This window comes from Podarcis filfolensis (genome assembly GCF_964270895.1).
Source record: "Podarcis filfolensis genome assembly, chromosome: 7".
NCBI lineage: Eukaryota > Metazoa > Chordata > Lepidosauria > Squamata > Lacertidae > Podarcis > Podarcis filfolensis.
Window position 1 is genome coordinate 5,704,875 of NC_139603.1, and position 17,887 is coordinate 5,722,761.

The following is a 17,887-nucleotide window of genomic DNA, read 5'->3' on the forward strand; positions in this document are numbered from 1 at the left end:
ATGGAAAATGGTACCTGTGCAACCCACATGCACATTAACACTCTGATTGAGGTTGAATCCTGACAAGACAGAAGTACTGTTTTTGGGGGACAGGAGGCACGCAGGTGTGGGGGACTCCCTGGTCCTGAATGGGGTAACTGTGCCCCTGAAGAACCAGGTGTGGCGCCTGGGAGACATTCTGGACTCACAGCTGTCCATGGAGGCACAGGTCAATTCTGTGTCCTCAGCAGCTGTCTACCAGCTCTATCTGGTACGCAGGCTGAGACCCTACCTGCCCACAGACTGTCTCGCCAGAGTGGTGCACACTCTGGTTATCTCTCGCCGGGACTACTGCAATTCGCTCTGTGTGGGGCTACCTTTGAAGGTGACCCGGAAACTACAACTAATCCAGAATGCGGCAGCTAGACTGTTGATTGGGAGTGGCCACTGAGACCACATAACACTGGTCTTGAAGGATCTACATTGGCTGCCGGTATGTTTCCAAGCACAATTCAAAGTGTTGGTGATGACCTTTAAAGCCCTAAATGGCCTTGGTCCAGTATACCTGAAGGAGCGTCTCCACGCCCATCATTCAGCCCAGACACTGAGGTCCAGTGCCAAGGGCCTTCTGGCAGTTCCCTTGCTGCGAGAAGCCAAGTTACAGGGAAACAGGCAGAGGGCCTTCTCGGTAGTGGCACCCGCCCTGTGAAATGCCCTCCCACCAGATGTAAAAGAGAAAAAGAACTACCAGACTTTTAGACGACATCTGAAGGCAGCCCTGTTTAGGGAAACCTTTAAGGTTTAACAGACTATTGTATAGTCAGGTCTAGAACTGAGTATTTGCTATAAGACAATTAATCCCCTGCTCTTTTTTCTTTCTTTCTGCATTTACCCACGAGGAATGACATGTACAACCTATCCTTGTTGAGGAGGGCTCAGGAGGCATGGCCGGGGGTGGGGTGGGGGCAGAACTGCCACCACTCCTCTGCCCCTCCGCATCTACCCACCTGAGGCTGTGACCTGCTTTGCTTAATGGTAAGGCTTGCCTTGGGCTTGAGAAACTGTCATATCTGATCTCAAAGCTACGCTACTAAATCCCATGTGAGGAATTTGTGGGACCTTCCTTTGTCCTGTCTGAGGCGGGTGCCACCGTAAAGCATCAGACGTGCTCATTCCCGTGTCGAGGAGGGGAAATGAATCCTATTGTTCCAGTTTCGCTGTCTTTTAAAAGTAAACAGTGACATACTGAGGAAATCTGGAGCCAAGAAAGAGTGTGCCGTCCGTGACAAGGGAGGGGAGGAGGGACAAACTCCACAGAAAGAAACTGCCTGTCAAGCACTTAGGCTACCACTGAGCAAATTAGAGTAAGGGGCCAGGCAGAGAGGCGATTGCTTGAATATCCCACAGCCCTCCTGCCTGGCCCTGTGGGGTGGAGATCCACCGCTATGACCCAGCTCACTCGGCATGCTCCCCTCTAAACCTCTAATTCCCAGTGTGGAGGAAGCCCGCTGGGAGGAATTAGGCCGTGTTGCAGAGACTGTCAGCAATAAAGACAGCGCAGAGGCAGAAGATGCACCTCGCAGGCTGCGCTCAATCAGCTCTGGCCCTGAACTGCGCTGGAAGGGACTTGTGATGCTTGAGAAGAGGGAGGCTGGCCCACAAGAGGAGAAGGCCACTGTGGCTGATGTGCAAGATGACTTTAAAAGGTGAATTCAGCATTCAGGATGTCACACCACTGTGTGCGTGTAGGTTTCCTTGTTTTGCAGAGCTTAAATTCTTACGATTTTGCTTTTCAGATCATTCAGGACATTTTGGAAACGATGCTTTTGTGCAAATGCAAGGAAGGGGTAAGTGTGGGCTTGGGGAGATACGGACTTTGTTCAAAGTTCTGCTTGTTTTTTTTTAATCACCTCCTTCCCTACCAACCCATCTAGTAATTTTTCTGTGAATGAGAAATTCTTGGTTTTTAAAGACATTTGTGATGCCAAATTATGAAATCTAGAAATTGAAAACCACTGGAGAGGAGCTAAGGCCCAGCAAGGTCCTTGCTGCTCCACATATTATGCTCTACCAGCCATTTTTTTGATGTTATGCTTCTGGTGCTTCCGCCCAGCTGACCCTGTTGGGCAGAGCTGGGTATAAGGCGAAGCTGCCTTTGAAGACGGGAAGCTGCAAACCCTGCACCAGCCTGATCTTTTCCTTTCTCAAAACCCACACAGGGGCAAAATTGGAGGATGAGAGAAAGAGCCAAAACCTGCAGAGGACTAAAGGGTGCTTCCCCCATTGATACTCTTTGATTCAACCTGTTCAGAGGTGTTTTTTGCCCCTAAATCAATGTCCTTTCCCTCTATGGGTTGTGTTTTTTCCTACCCGCTTCTGAGAGTTCATGTCCACCAGGAAAGGTTGGATTAAGGTGGCCGGAGTCCTTTGCTGCAATTCCCAAAACAGGCCCCCTTCCCCGCAGAAGCACACAAAACAAGGTGCGACAAAATAAGTTATGTGGTACATCATCTTAAAAACCAGCCAAGCTTTTGTGGATTGCAAAATATACTCTGAGCCTCAACTTTCACAACTCTCAACAAACAACCACCATTGCCAACCTTGATAATCAATAACAATATGAGCATGGGCTGTTTCACCTTCTAAACTCATCTCATCTCATTGGTGTTTGGCTCACTTCCTGCTTTAGGCCAGTCGCAAACTCTCAGCCTAACACACTCCACAGGTATAAAAGAAGGTATAAAACGGCTCCAAATGGGGACATCATGCTTGCATCAGAAGCATCATGCTTTGTACCAGTAGAGATTGGTCCATTAAGGCAGGTGGGGTGCCCTCAACTCCAAAGCTATAGCCCAACTCCTCCTCTGCTCTTTACATTCACATGCAACAAAGTACCTCACATTAACATCTGAAGAAGTGTGCATGCACATGAAAGCTTATACCAAGAACAAATTTAGCTGGTCTCTAAGGTGATACTGGACAATGTTTATTATTATTTTTTATATTTCGACTGCGTCAGACCAACACGGCTACCTACCTGTACCTCACATTAAGAGAGACTCTGGAGTTGTTTCTGTCAATCTGCTGGGCCAGCCAACCATCTCTGGACAGTACAGCAAAAAACAATCATCTCAGTGTCCCACCCCTGGCTGCAGGGGTGGAAGAAAGGACATTTCACTAGATGTGGCTTGGAGAGGGCCTCCATTTTTTACTTCCCTTGGAATAAACTCTAGCCAACCAGGAGTCCCTCAGAAATGCACTGAAAGGTCCGCAGCGTCAGGGCAGGACCATGAAGAGCCTCTCCACCCAATCAGATGCATGCATTGGCAAGCTCTCCTCTGAGTTTGTGTTGTTATTCCCTGGCCTTTGTGAGCAGCAGGCTAAAGCAGTAGTGTGCTGGTCCTGGGAGGGGGGGTAACCGTGTGGCGTGGTCTAAGTCCGGTCCTAGGTCGAGGGTCTGGAGGCTGTCCATCAAGGGCGAAGCGGAGTCCAAGGCAAGGAGCCAGGCGTGGTCAGGAACTCTGGAAGAGCAGGATAGGGTGCTGGCAGGAACAGGTTTCCAACGATGTTGCTCCTGCAACCTGGGACTGGGCTGACTGGCCTTTATCTCCTCTGAGGCATAGGGTGGTCCCGGCCCACAGGTTACTCGCCTCTCCTGGCCTGGAGGCGAGCACTCCTCCTGTGAGAACTTAGTTCCCTCCGCCTCTCTGCCCTGAGCCTCTGCAGCTCAGGAGAGGCTGGAGGGTTACTGGACCCTGAGGCAATCTCACCTTCCCCTGACAGGGCTGGGAGAGGAGCACCTGCAGGCAATGGGTCCTCCATCACCTCTGTTTTTTTTTTTTATAAAATATTTATTAGAGTTTTACAAAAAGCAGAAAATAACAGAATAAAAAGAGAACAAGAGGAAAAAAAGAAAAGAAAAAAGAAAAGAAAAATACAAAAAATACAAAAATACATAGAAAAAAGAAAATACAAAATACAGAAAAAGTAAATAGGAAAAATTAAAAACAAATCCATTTTTTTTTCATATCTTGAATTTTGTTTGCTTATTTCCCTGACCTCTTCACACCTCCCTTTTTTGTATTCCCGTTCACATAGTCAGCTCAGCAAATCCTTACCCTCTTTCATTTATCTTAACTCTATATCTCAACATATTATAACTATATATTTTCATCCGTTATCAATCCATTTTTACATAATCTTATTAACCTTGTTGCTAATGCCACTTAATTTCAATCCAGCATCATTTTAACATTCATTAATTTTACAATGTTTCTGCAGATAGTCTTTAAATTTCTTCCAATCTTCTTCCACCAACTCTTCTCCCTGGTCTCGGATTCTGCCAGTCATTTCCGCCAGTTCCATATAGTCCATCACCTTCATCTGCCACTCTTCCAGGGTGGGTAAGTCTTGTGTCTTCCAATACTTTGCAATGAGTATTCTTGCTGCTGTTGTTGCATACATAAAGAAAGTTCTATCCTTCTTTGGCACCAATTGGCCGACTATGCCCAGGAGAAAGGCCTCTGGTTTCTTCAGGAAGGTATAAATACCTTTTTCATTTCATTATAGATCATCTCCCAGAAAGCCTTAATCTTTGGGCACGTCCACCAAAGGTGAAAGAATTTACCTTCATTTTCTTTACATTTCCAACATTTATTATCGGGCAAATGATAGATTTTTGCAAGCTTGACTGGTGTCATGTACCACCTGTATATCATTTTCATAATATTCTCTCTTAGGGCATTACATGCCGTAAATTTCATACCTATGGTCCACAACTGTTCCCAGTCAGCAAACATAATGTTATGTCCAACATCTTGTGCCCATTTAATCATAGCAGATTTAACCGTTTCATCCTGAGTGTTCCATTTTAACAGCAAGTTATACATTCTTGAAAGTATCTTTGTTTTGGGATCTAACAGTTCTGTTTCCAATTTTGATTTTCCACCTGGAAGCCGATTTTTTTATCCAAATTGTAAGCCCCCCTTATTTGATAATAGTGAAGCCAGTCTCGCACTTTGTCTTTTAATTTCTCAAAACTCTGCAATTTCAATTCGTCTCCTTCTTGTTCCAAAATTTCCTAATATTTCGGCCATCTGGCCTCCATATTGAGCTTTTTCTGAGCCTTTGCTTCCATCGGTGACAGCCACCTTGGGGTTTTATTTTCAAGTAAGTCTTTATATCTTGTCCAGACATTAAACAATGCTTTCCTGACAATATGGTTTTTAAATGCTTTATGCGCTTTGACCTTGTCATACCACAAATATGCATGCCACCCAAAAACATTATTAAAACCTTCCAAATCCAAAATGTCTGTGTTCTCAAGAAGCAGCCATTCTTTCAACCAGCAGAATGCTGCTGATTCATAATAAAGTTTAAAGTCTGGCAGGGCAAATCCCCCTCTTTCCTTTGCATCAGTTAGTATTTTAAATTTTATTCTGGGCTTCTTGCCCTGCCAGACAAATCTAGAAATGTCTCTCTGCCACTTCTTGAAACAATCCATTTTGTCCAAAATTTGCAATGATTGAAACAAAAATAACACTCTTGGCAATACATTCATCTTTATAACAGCAATTTGACCCAACAAGGAAAGCTTCAAATTTGACCATATTTCTAGGTCCTTTTTCACTTCTGACCAACATTTCTCATAATTGTCTTTAAATAGGTTTAAGTTCTTAGCAGTCATATTAACCCCCAGGTATTTTACTTTCTTAACCAATGTTAAACCTGTCTCCTTCTGAAACCTCTCTTTCTCAAACGGTGTTAAGCTTTTCTCAAGAACTTTAGTTTTTAACTTGTTCAACTTAAATCCTGCCACATGACCAAATTCTTGAATCAATTCTAATACTCTTTTAGTACTAGATTCTGGCTCCTGTAATGTCAATACTAAGTCATCTGCAAAAGCTTTCAGTTTGTACTGTTTGGCTACGACCTGTATACCTTTAATCAGACGGTCCCTTCTAATCATATTTAGCAAAACCTCCAGGACCGAAATAAAAAGCAATGGGGAAATTGGGCAGCCTTGTCGTGTACCTTTCTCTATCTTAAATTCCTCTGTCACCACGTTGTTGGCTATTAGTTTGGCCTTTTGTTCTGAGTAAATTGCACTTATACCATTTTCAAACCCTTGACCTACCCCCATCCCCTGAAGATTTTTCTTCATGAAACTCCAAGAAATATTATCAAAGGCTTTCTCCGCATCTACAAAAATTAAAACTGCTTTGGTATTAATGTTCACTTGCAACTTCTCCAAAATGTTAATTATATTCCTTGTGTTGTCAGACAAGTGTCTACCTGGGAGAAAGCCAGCTTGGTCTTTGTGTATCTCTTCCACTAATACTTTTTTTAATCTTTTGGCCAAAATATCAGCAAATATTTTGTAATCCACGTTGAGCAGGGATATGGGGCGGTAGTTCTTAAGTTGTGTCTTTTCAGACTCAGTTTTCGGTATAAGTGTAATGTAAGCTTCCTTCCACGACTCTGGCGATTTTTTCCCCTCCAAAATTTCATTACAGACCTCCTTTAGTGGTTGAATTATCCAATCCTTCAAGGATCTATAATATTTTGAGGTTAAGCCATCTGGCCCTGGAGATTTGCCCAACTGCATATTCTGGATGGCACCTTCCACCTCCTGTTCTGTTATTTTATAGTTCAGCATTAACTTATTTTCTTGAGAGATTTTTTTGTAGTCCATTTGTTTTTAAAAATTGGTCTATGTCAAACTCTTTCTGTGGCCCTTGTGTATATAACTGTTTAAAGTACCTCTGGAAGCATTTTCTAATTTCCACTGGATTCTGAATGTTCTTTCCTTCCACTTCCAAGTTGATAATGGTGTTAAGCTTTTGTCTTTTTTTCATTTGCCAAGCTAACAATTTTCCACATTTATTAGCCAATTCAAATGTCCTTTGTCTCATTTGTTTCCATTCAATTTCCTGATTCATCATCTTCATGTATTGCACTTGATATAACTTTATATCTCTCAGAATCTCTTGTGACTTTGGTTTCGCTCTCAGTTTCTTCTCATCCTCCTTTATTTTTTCCAAAATTTTATCTTTTTTCTCATTTTGAGTTCTCTTCCTTATTGCATTCTGTTGAATCAGAAACCCCCTCATAACTGCTTTGCTTGCATCCCAGATTACTCTTTTTTCAATGGTGGTGTTCAAATTTATCTCAAAATAGTCTCTCAAGGTTTTTTGGGCCTTCTTGGTAACCTCTTGATCTCTAAACAAGGTGTCATTCACCCTCCATCTGAAGGAACCGGTTGGTGTTAATTTCATCTCCATTTTCACAGCGTTATGGTCGGAGCAAGTTTTAGGGCAAATTTTCACTTTTCGAGTCTTAGGTGCCAGTCCTCTAGTTATCCAGATTTGGTCAATTCTTGTCCATGTCATTTTGTTCCATTTTGTCCATGTCTACCCAAGGGATTCTTTGTTCTCCAAATGTCAATCAAGTCCACATTGTCAGTCATCTCAAAAAAGGTTTTTGGTAGTCTGCCATCTTTGGTAACTACCTGTCTCTGCGACTTGTCCATGTTTGTAGATACCACTCCATTCATATCTCCCATCATGATAATGTTGTAATCCATATAGTCTAACAATGTCTCATGCAACTTCTTAAAGAATTCAGATTTCCCCTCATTTGGTGCATATACTCCTACTATCAAAAAATTTTCTCGTTGTGTTTGAATTTCAATTGCCACATATCTTCCTTGGTCATCTTTAAAAACAAATTTCGGTGATAGGCTCTCTTTTGCATAGATTACTACTCCTCTCTTTTTGACCTTGTCCGATGAAATAAACTCTTGGCCCAATCTTTTATTAATCAATACTTTCCTATGTAGCCTTATCACATGTGTTTCCTGTAAACAAATCAAGTCCAATTGTTCCTTTTTCAGTAAATGAAAGACTTTTTTCCTTTTCTCCGGGGAGTTAAATCCATGAATATTCCAACTTAATAGTTGCAGAGACATGGTGTGTTTATTTTGCTTTTCCTCCAACTGCTCCCAATATTTGTTCTTGTTCTGACGGTGGTATCACTTTCTCTAGCTTGTCCAATCCCAAAGGTAGTGGTACTATGTCTTGTGTTCCTGGTTTTAAAGCTCTTGGCTCTTCTTCAGCTTCTTTTTGCAGGTCTTCTCCGTGTTCTCTCAGAAATTTTTCTTTATCTTCCACTGATCTTATTTTAAACTTTCTCCCTTTGAAGGTAAAAGATAGGCCTTGGGGGAATTCCCACCTAAAAATGGTTCTGTTTCCTCTCAACAGGGCCACCAGATCTCCGTAGTTGGACCTAAGGTCCAAAAGATGTTTCGGGGTGTCCTTAAATATCTCCACTCTTGATTCGTTTATTTCCAAGGTCTTCTGGAAGTGCAGACTCAGTATTCTGTCTCTCTCCTCTTTTGATCGGAGGGTAATCAAACAGTCTCTCACCCTGTTCTTTCTCCCCCCTCTTCCAAGTCTAAAAGCACTTACTATCTTGAAGTCTAGCTTGTCTGAATCTAAGTTCCAAAAGTCTGCAAATTCCTGCGTAAGAAAATCACTCAGACTGTCTTTCTCAAGTTCAGGTACAGCCCTGATCCTTAGATTTGTCTGTTTTTCTTTTAATTCAATCATAGACAGCAATGACTTGTGATCCTCAAGCTGCCTACATATCGGTGGTATCTTTTCCTCTACAGCCAATACTTTTTCCTTTGCTTCTTCAGCTGTCTTTCGGTTCGAAGTGGATTCCTGCAGCAGTTTCTCAATAGATTCTGTATTTGAGTTCACCTTCTGCCCCAAGTTATTGATGCTTGAAGTGTTTTGATCAATTTTAGTTGTTGCTTCAGCAACTTGTTTACTTAATTTTTCCAAAGATTCAAATTTTTTTCCTAATACTGAAGCTAATCCCTCTTCTGATGCCATTCCTTTAAGCCCAACTTGAGCAGGATCTTCCCCTGGTGGGGCAGGGGGGCCAGATGCTGATGCTCTACGCTGCTGCAGTCTAGTTTTACCCTATCTTGTTGTTTTTTCCTGAGTCAAATTTGCCATAACACTTTATCTAAGGATCAAGGTCAGTCCCACGGTTAGAACTTGTTTTGTAGTGGAAAATTCCCCTGGCCAGTTTAGAGTGGAAAATTCCCTGGCCAGTTGTAACAATTTCAAAGTTCCTCTAGGGGGACACAGTAACAGTCCAAACTTGTAACAATAAAGTAACTTTTCCAACTTTCAGAAATCCCCCTTTAACAAAAAAAAAGCAACAGTTTCAGGTCCGGAGAAACCCTTCAGAATCAAAGTATCTCTCTTACAGAGTTAGCTGTCAAAAAGTTACATTATCCTTAAACAGCGCGATTCACAGTATGGCAGTTCTATTGTCCCTTGGCAGTCCGTTCCCAGGCATTAAGTGGTGGTCTTTGTTCCCTTTTCTCTCTTTTTTTGCAGGCAAAAAGTACTTCCCCTTCTCCCTCCCCTCTCCTGCACCTCAGGGAGGGAGTTCTCTTTTATTGATGTTAGGATTTGAGTCTTTTTCAGGGTCTTAGCTAAGACATTCTTTGCTTTGATCTGTTTACAAGAAACGGAAGGCGGACTTCCTGTTTGCACCTTCCCGCTTCGGTACCAAATTTAGTATTTCCCCCCCCCTTAATCCCCGGTCTTTAAACTTGACCTACTCACGGGTAGTTGTTTAATAGCCGAATTGTCACAGGAAAAAGGTCAGCGCTCTCCGGCAACAGCTGTGCAGCTTCACTCCACGGAAGAAGCAATTGACTCTCAGCACTGCGCCAAACACCCGGTTGCACTCCGGAGCTCGTAACCGGGCTCCTTTGCAAGTTGGGGGGGCGCTGAAGGTGCCCGCGAGTCCCACGGTCACAGGCTTCACCCGCCTGTGGTTTCAAAGGGGTCCCCGCTTCGCCATAGCGGCAAGACCCAATTTCCGTGGAGCTGTGACCCTCAGAACTAGAGGGATTCTGCCATTGCCGATGGCGCCGCCTCCGGAAGTCCCCCTCCATCACCTCTGGAGCCAGAGCGGATTCAGCTGGTGTCTGCTCCTGAGGATCCGGCACAGGATCCACAGAACCCTTCAGGTTCAAGCCCCTGCCCCAGCTCAGCCGGCCCTGGAGGCGGGGACTCCTGTGCAGGCTGGGATTCCTCAGGTTCAGCCTCTGAATCAGATTCCCAGGCCAACACAAGTAGGAAGCAGGGCTCTTTCTGTGATGGTCTCTGAAGCAGGAGCACCAACATATCTGTGTGAGTTCAGTTGGTTGTTCATATGGGCAGCAGTGTGAGATGGGAGGGTGTAAGAGGTTGACCTGAAAGGCCTTGATTGGGTGGGGAGGAGCTGGAGATTTGGAGGACTGTGTGACTTGCTGATGTAAATAGTGCAATGCTATACCTGCCTACTTGGAAGTCAGCCCCACTAAGTCTAATGCAGTGAGTACAGAATTGGAGCCTTAAACATCTCAATTCAGTTTTTTTCCTTTAAAGACTAGATGATGTATCAATAATTATTATAGCATTCATAATAATTCCATTAAATCTCTAATATGCCATCAAGGGACTCTTCTGCTACCTTTCAGGGTTGTGCCACAAATAGATCCCAAAAAGTCTGCCTGAAATGTGCTCCAAAACCATGTGACATATAATGAACAAAAGCTGCAGTCCCAACTGTCATGATAAAGTCGCTTGATGCTTAGGTAACACAGGGCTCAGAGATGATAGTCGTAAAAAATAGAAGCTTGAGGTAGTAGTTATTCTTGGAAGCTGAAATGTGTCTTCACATCACAAGCAGGTTTACTCAAAAGTAACTTCCACTGTTCCTTGGAGCTGACCCTCAGGTAAATGTGCACAGGATCATAGCCTTAGAATCATAGAATTGTAGAGCTAGAAGGGGCCCTGAGGATCATCTAGTCCAACCCCTGCAATGCGGGAATATGCAGCCGTCCTATATGGGGATTGAACCTGCCACCTTGGTGTTATCAGCACCACACTCTAACCAGCTGAGACTTTATTTCCTTTATATTGCACCTTTCCTTCAAAGAGCTGAAGGTGGCATACATGGTCCTCTCCATTTTATCCTCAGAAGACAACTCTGTGTGGGAGTGCAGGGCTGAGAGAAGGTGACTAGCCCACAGTCACCCAGTGAGCTCTGTGGCTGAGTGAACCCAGGTCTCTCGGTCCCTAGCCCAACAGTCTGACTACTGTGCCACACTGCCTCCGGCTGAACCTGCACGTGGCAGGTTCCATAAATCATGATAGAATATGAATTATATCATATTAAAAATTGTATATCTCCTGGAGCTCTTCTGATCATTCGTGGCATAGGTTAACAGTGGCACACAAGTGGGCAGAGCAGCAATGGCGCTGTGGTGATGTGAGGTGGCAGCAAGGTGGGGGGAATTTGGGGGGTGGCGATGGTAGCAGCCCACAGGCGTGTGCCCCCTGCTGCAAGAGGGCAATGCAACCAACTACAGACCCCTGCAGGTGCCTTGCCCCATTCCCAACCAGTGGGTGACACTGTGGCACTGCTCTTGACATAGTCTTGGTGTAACCTTAGCAACCTAAGCAGAGGATGTGCCATCTCATTGGAACATCTAATAGGGGTTCCTGATGTATTTAAGGTACAGGCGACTCCATTGGTGGATTGTATGCTACCGCTGCCTGGGGCAAATGTTTCCCCGGGAGGGGTCTGGGCACGGAGGAGGCCCACTGCACCCCAGGTCATGCCCAACCCAGGAGTGGAGCTGTGGGTGTGAGAAAGCTGCCTGGGCAGCATCGTTGTGCAGCACTCCCCAACCAAGGAGAGGTGCAGCGAATTTGCCACCGAATGTCCTCTCTCCACTCCCAGGTCAGGTTTGACCCAGGGTTAGGGCTGCGCTGTGCCACCACAGTGGCGTAGGAAGGGGGGTGCGGTGGGTGCGGTCCGCCCTGGGTGTCATCACTGAGGGGGTGACAAAATGGCAAAAATGTGTGTGTTTTGAAAAATGGGCTCACGACACTTTTTTTTGAAAAAATAACTCCTGCACCCACCGCACCCCCATTCCTACGCCACTGGTAGCTAGGTGAGGCGGGGGCACTGGGCGCCACATCGCGGGGCCTGCAGTGTGCCTGAGCCATGCATGTCTTGTGAGGGGGAAGCGGCAGGCAGACTGCCTGCAAGCTCCGCATTGCCCACTGCCTCAGCCGCCCTACAATTGAGGGGGAGACTGTGGAGAGGCTCCATGCAGTGCGCCCTGCCTTGGCTCGCCCCGCCCCCATGGGCAGCTCACCCTGCCTCCGGCTGCAGGACACGCGTGCTGCACCGGGCACCAGAGTGGCTAGCTATGCGGCTGTGCCACCCCCCAGAAAGTGCCATTTGGGGTGACTGCTCCTGCCCCCTATCTATGCTAGGGGGTGACTCTCAACGTACGTGAGTTACATTCTGGAGGTTTTGTTTAAAGCCAAAATTGCATATACAGTCATACCTTGGTTTTTGAACAGAATGCGTTCCGGAAGTCCGTTTGGCTTCTCAAACGTTCAGAAACCAAAGTGCGGCTTCCGATTGTGCAGGCGCGCCAGAAACAATAGCAGAAGCCACATCGGATGTTCAGCTTCCAAATTTTTTTTGAAAACCAGAACACTCACTTCCGGGTTTTGAGCGTTCAGGAGCTAAAACGTATGAGTACCAAGGCGTTGGACAATCAAAGTAGGACTGTAGTCAAAACTCATTGGGTTCACTGGTGGGATTGACAAAGTCTCCCCTGCCCTATCAGATGCCTGCCTCCTTTTCATTCTCATTGTTGCCAAGCACGTGAAGCTAAATGCGTGCAAGTAAAATGCACATAAGTTAGACACAAGAACTACCCACACTGGAAGAATGGCAGACCAAGGTGATCGACTACATGGGACTGGCGGAGATGACTGGCAGAATCCGTGACCAAGGGAAAGAGACGGTGGAAGAAGACTGGAAGAAATTTAAAGTTTATCTTAAGAATTGCTGTAAAATTAATGAATGTTAAAATGTCTTGGGTAATGCAAAATAGAATTGCAGTGACAAACAATTGGACATGAAAAAAAGAGTTAAAGAAAGTGCTATAAGAAATTGAAATTAGGGGTTGCTGGAATGATTTAAAACAGGGATGCAGAAAGGGGAGGTATGGGGAAGTCGCTGAAAGAAGGTTTTAGGAAAGAAAGGTCAAGAAATTATACATGTTTATATGTTTGTTTGTCTATGTATTGTGTTGTATTGTCTTTTAATATGTGTTGAAAAACCAATAAAAATTTATTAAAAAAAAAGTAAAATGCACATAAGTTGCAAGGAGTTACCTGTACATTCAAAAATGTTTAGTAAACTAGGGGAGGGCAGACTTCAGGCTTTTGTGCCTGGTATCTGTCTTGCGGTTTACATAAAGCCCCAGGAGTCACCAACTGCAGCCAGGTTCTTTAGTATGAAAGAGCATGGTCTCTCTTAAGCACAGGGGTTTCTTTTCAGGAGCAGAAATGAAATGAGCTCATAGTCTTACCACACATGGATCCATTCCTAGTTCCCACCAGCTGTCTTAATTTCAGTTGTCAAACTTCCAAAGGGCTGTGTGTCATTTTGCTATTGTTAAAACAACTGGAAGAGTTTCTCTCTTGCCAATTGACTACAGATCTCCCAGAGATCTACCAATATATTCCAGTCTACCTTTTGCCCACCCCTGGACACTGGCCTACCTAACAGGGTTGTTGTAGTATGGTTTGAAGGAGTGCTTACAAGAAAGAAACTACAGCAACAGGTAAGGCTCTTCAAAACATTGCCAAAGAAGGCATTCTCAAAGGCATTTGTTTCAGTTCAAATACAGCTTCTTTTTCCTCACAGCCCCATCTTCCAAATATTTTTATATATAAACGTTTGGTATATTTAGGGTTGCAGCTATACAAATTTATCTATTGAACTCTATAGGGATTACATCTGGGTAGGCATGTATATGATTGTGCTGTTAATGTCTACATCAAAGAAAACCACAAATGCTCTAAGGAATAGCAGACAGTGCAAATTATGTATTTACAATATTTTAATAACTGTAATTATGATAGTTGAAGATGCTGGTGTTTTCATTTTAAAAGTTGGTGTTTTAGATTTAAGGAGATGAAGACAGTGCAGAAAATAAATAAAATAAAATAAAATAACAGAGCGACTTTCCACTACATTCCACTTTCTGCCACAATTCTTTCTATTGAATGTAAGCCTTGGTAGAAAACAGTTTTGGGAAGTGTAACAGACCCAGCATACCTCACCTTGTTGCCAATAAAAGGGAACTGCTTCAGTGACACGTATAGTAAGTGCAGCTGAAGCTGTATTCTTTTGCTGGTAGCAAACGTCTGTAGACATGACCTGCAAATAACTGTCTGAGTGTAAAGCTCAATTTTTGTGTATCAACACCCCTCCTATCACTGGTAATCAACTGTAGAGAAATGAAGTAGGCTAGTTGTGGAGATGAACTCGCCAGAGATACCAGGTGGGTGGCTTCAGAATATTCTGGGAGCCCCAATACACTAGTGTATTGTAGCATGTGTGGAGGCAGCACAATGTTGCAGAGCTGTCATTGCAGTGGCCCAGCTCCTGCCAGCAGCAAAAGGTCCTGGTCAGCTTCTGTGACTACTCTGAGCTGCCAGCTGTGTTGCCATGGTTGAGGCAGGTTGGGCCGCTGAGTCCTGGTGATGCTCCCCTGCCCCATATTCCTTGGGGTGGCCCTAGTCCATGTGCAGGCACTACCCAACCCTTGACATGTAATTGTGATCAATACACCAGGCATTGGCTAAGAGTAGGCTGGCTATGATGTGCTGCAATGGCATAGGAGTAACTAGTCAAGGACACCACCATGAGACTGAGCCTTGGTATGAATGGGTCTGTGGTTGTCATACATGTGCAATGCTGACATGGGGTTATGGATACACTTCCCAGTGCCCATGACATGGCCACATCTCTTTGCTTCCCCTGAAATGCCCAAGTAGTCCTGTGCAATGCCGTTCTGGATAGGAGATGCCATGATGGACCTCTTCATGCCTCTTCTGGTCCTGGAAGACCAGTCGGGAGGGGAGCCGGTTGCAGCAGGAGGGGGAGACTCCCTGGCTTCTTCAGCAGCCTGCCTCATCTCTGTCTCCTGGCCCCCTTCCTCTCCTGCCTTTGGGTCTGGACTGCTCTCTGCCTCAGCCTCTTCCTGCTCACTAAACCCTGTCGCCTCTTCAGCTTCTGACACCTCCTCCTCCTAGTCTTCTCCTTCTGACGTCTCATTGTTGTCCCACCACCAATCTCTGGGCTCTGAGCCTTCTTCCCTTGGCATCCAGCCAGTCCATGACAGACACACAGGATCAAACTGCATATAGCAATACATCACACACAATTACAACAAGTAATTGTAAATTGCAACAGCATGTAACAGGTAAATATGCAGGGCAGCACTTCAGATTTCTGCGTTGTTTTCTATGTGCACGAGAAAAGAGAAGTGGTTCTCATCTAGAGAAATCCAGAAGTCAGGAGCCTGCGTGAGTCTAGCTAATAGAAGTGCACATGAGGGGGTGGGCAGAGGGGGACTGAGTGTTCTATCCAAGACAAGCCACCACATAATATAAGTTGAGTGGTCACTACGGGCAAAGTAGTTCTGAGAATCAGCCATGCCCCAGTGCTCCCTATAGCAGTTTGTGTGTGCATAGACAGTATTCCCTTCTGGGCGTTTGGTGAGCTCTCTCTGCATGTGTGGGATAGCTCCCTGAGGTGCTTTGCTGTGCCCTGTCCAGTCCTGTTTGCAGTGCTATGTGTGATGGGCTCTGCTCTCCTGGGAGATTCTGGCCTCAAATAGATTCCACTGTCAGGGAATGTTTCCTAATATTCACTCTGCATTTGCTTTTGCTCAATTTCATCCCATTAGTCCTAGTGACGCCCCCTGGGACCAGCAGACAATTGCCTTCCCCTGAGTGTTGTCACGTGTCAAGCAGAGTGTGGGTGTATTTATTTATGGAAACAGCATGTCTGTGCCTGCATATGGTTTGTGGGCCACTTAAAACAGCTGCTCTGTTTATATTTGCTTAGGAGATCTCAGTGAGGAGCAGTGGGCACCTCAATTGAAATTTCATAAAATAGAGGACTGGAAAGGCCACACTGCCTACTGCTGCTCCCTTCTCCTGCAGGGATGGAAACTGTTACAACCAGTAACCTGTTGTACAGCCAAGAGCCTGATGATTGCCTGTTCCCACTCCTTATTCCAAGGGCAGCACCACAGCTCAGTATGTCAAAACCTCTTAAGGCCCCTCCAGAGTGTTGTGATTTTTTTTTTTAGCTGTATTCTGCAATATATCACTGATGCACGAGTGGTGAATTTATGCTGGACTTTTAACATATCATTCAAATTGCTAGCTGTTCTGCACTGCTCCCCCAATGTTATTACATTATTGCTATCTGCAGGGACGCTCTTGTGCCAACAAAAGTGGGGCGCCTCTTCCACTCCCCCCCCCTCCAGAAAACATTTGCGGTATGAAAAGTCACAGCAGGAGTTCAGCAGGAAGCTACAAGCCATGCACTGCCTAGAAGTGAAGCAATACGCCTGCCTAAAACATTTGCAGGCACAAGCAGTATCGAAATCAGGGTTGTGTATACCCACCTCGATACCATTGTGAGCACAAATAATAATGAACGAGCAACAAAAAGAACGCCTGCTGGGACCTTGGATTAATTTCTTGAGCACAGCAAACTTTTTTTTTATTTGCCAGCAGCAACCTATACTAGTACAAGCCTGGAAGAAAGATGTCATCTATGGTTCCCAGCAAACACTGCCTGGCCACAAACCTGAGAATATTTGCCTCAATTCACCAGGAGAGATCTGGAAGATGCACATTCAATGCCAGAGCACTGTTGGCACCTGAGGGCCACAGGGAGCCATATTGGCATCATGGGTTGCTGGTTGTGATCCAGGACTGTGATTACTGTTGCACCCCGAAGTGCCCAGTAGACTGTCTTGAGAGGTGATGTGTTGAGAGCTGTGCTCCATACAGCCCAGTTGGGTCAACCAGATGTAAACAGGCCTGGCGTGAAAGTGATGCAGCGTTATCACCATCAACGTGTGGCCACCCTGATGCATGGCTGAAGCACATTAATAATAATAATAATAATAATAATAATAATAATAATAATAATAATTTATTATTTCTACCCCGCCCATCTGGCTGGGTTTCCAACAAAGATAAAACATCAGTCATTAAAAACTTCCCTAAACAGGGCTGCCCTCAGATATCTTCTAAACATCAGATAGTTGTTTATCTCTTTGACATCTGATGGGAGGGTGTTCCACAGGGCGGGTGCCACTACCGAGAAGGCCCTCTGCCTGGTTCCCTGTAACTTGGCATCTCACAGTGAGGGAACCGCCAGAAGGCCCTCAGCGCTGAATCTCAGTCATTTCCAGGTGGCTGCTCTTTCCCTTACTCTTTGAGTGGAAGACCAAAGTGGCTGAACTAAATCTGGAGATAGGGAATGACCTAACTGGCCCCGAAGACACACATGTTCCCCTCGCATCCCCCACTCTGTGGCATTCGGAAGGGTAGATCAAGCGACTCTGGGTAACTGCTCCCAGACTGGGTCTCCCGTGCAAGGTTGAGAAGAATCCATTCATATCATATCAAGTGACAAATTGAAACATTGGGGCCAATACTTTGCTATTAAAGAAACCAATGCCAGAGTTCTTAACAGCTCCAAATGTCATATATTAATTGGCTGCTCTTTTGGAATTCAATCAGGGCCCTTTCAGCTTTCAAATTTCCCTCGCAGCCAGAATAGGTCAGTTAGAAGGTGCAAAGGGAGGGGAGAGACACTGCCAGCTCTCTTGGTTTCACCTCAGACTCCTAATAGTCTGACAGGAATTCTTTCCACACAGAACCCTTTAATTACAATTGCAAAGAGAGGAGTTTACAGAAGTCTATAAAAAGGAGAC

At 44.9% G+C, this 17,887-nt stretch overlaps 1 long non-coding RNA gene across 1 annotated transcript in view; it reads left to right on the forward strand.

The window, feature by feature from the left end:
• The first annotated feature begins 1,303 nt into the window (after window positions 1-1,303).
• Window positions 1,304-17,887, forward strand: part of LOC310767632 — a 28,459-nt gene continuing 11,875 nt past the window's right edge. Inside the window, exons 1-2 of the long non-coding RNA XR_014550988.1 lie at window positions 1,304-1,685; window positions 1,776-1,826. This is a non-coding gene — a long non-coding RNA (uncharacterized lncRNA). The remainder of the gene's footprint in view (window positions 1,686-1,775; window positions 1,827-17,887) is intronic.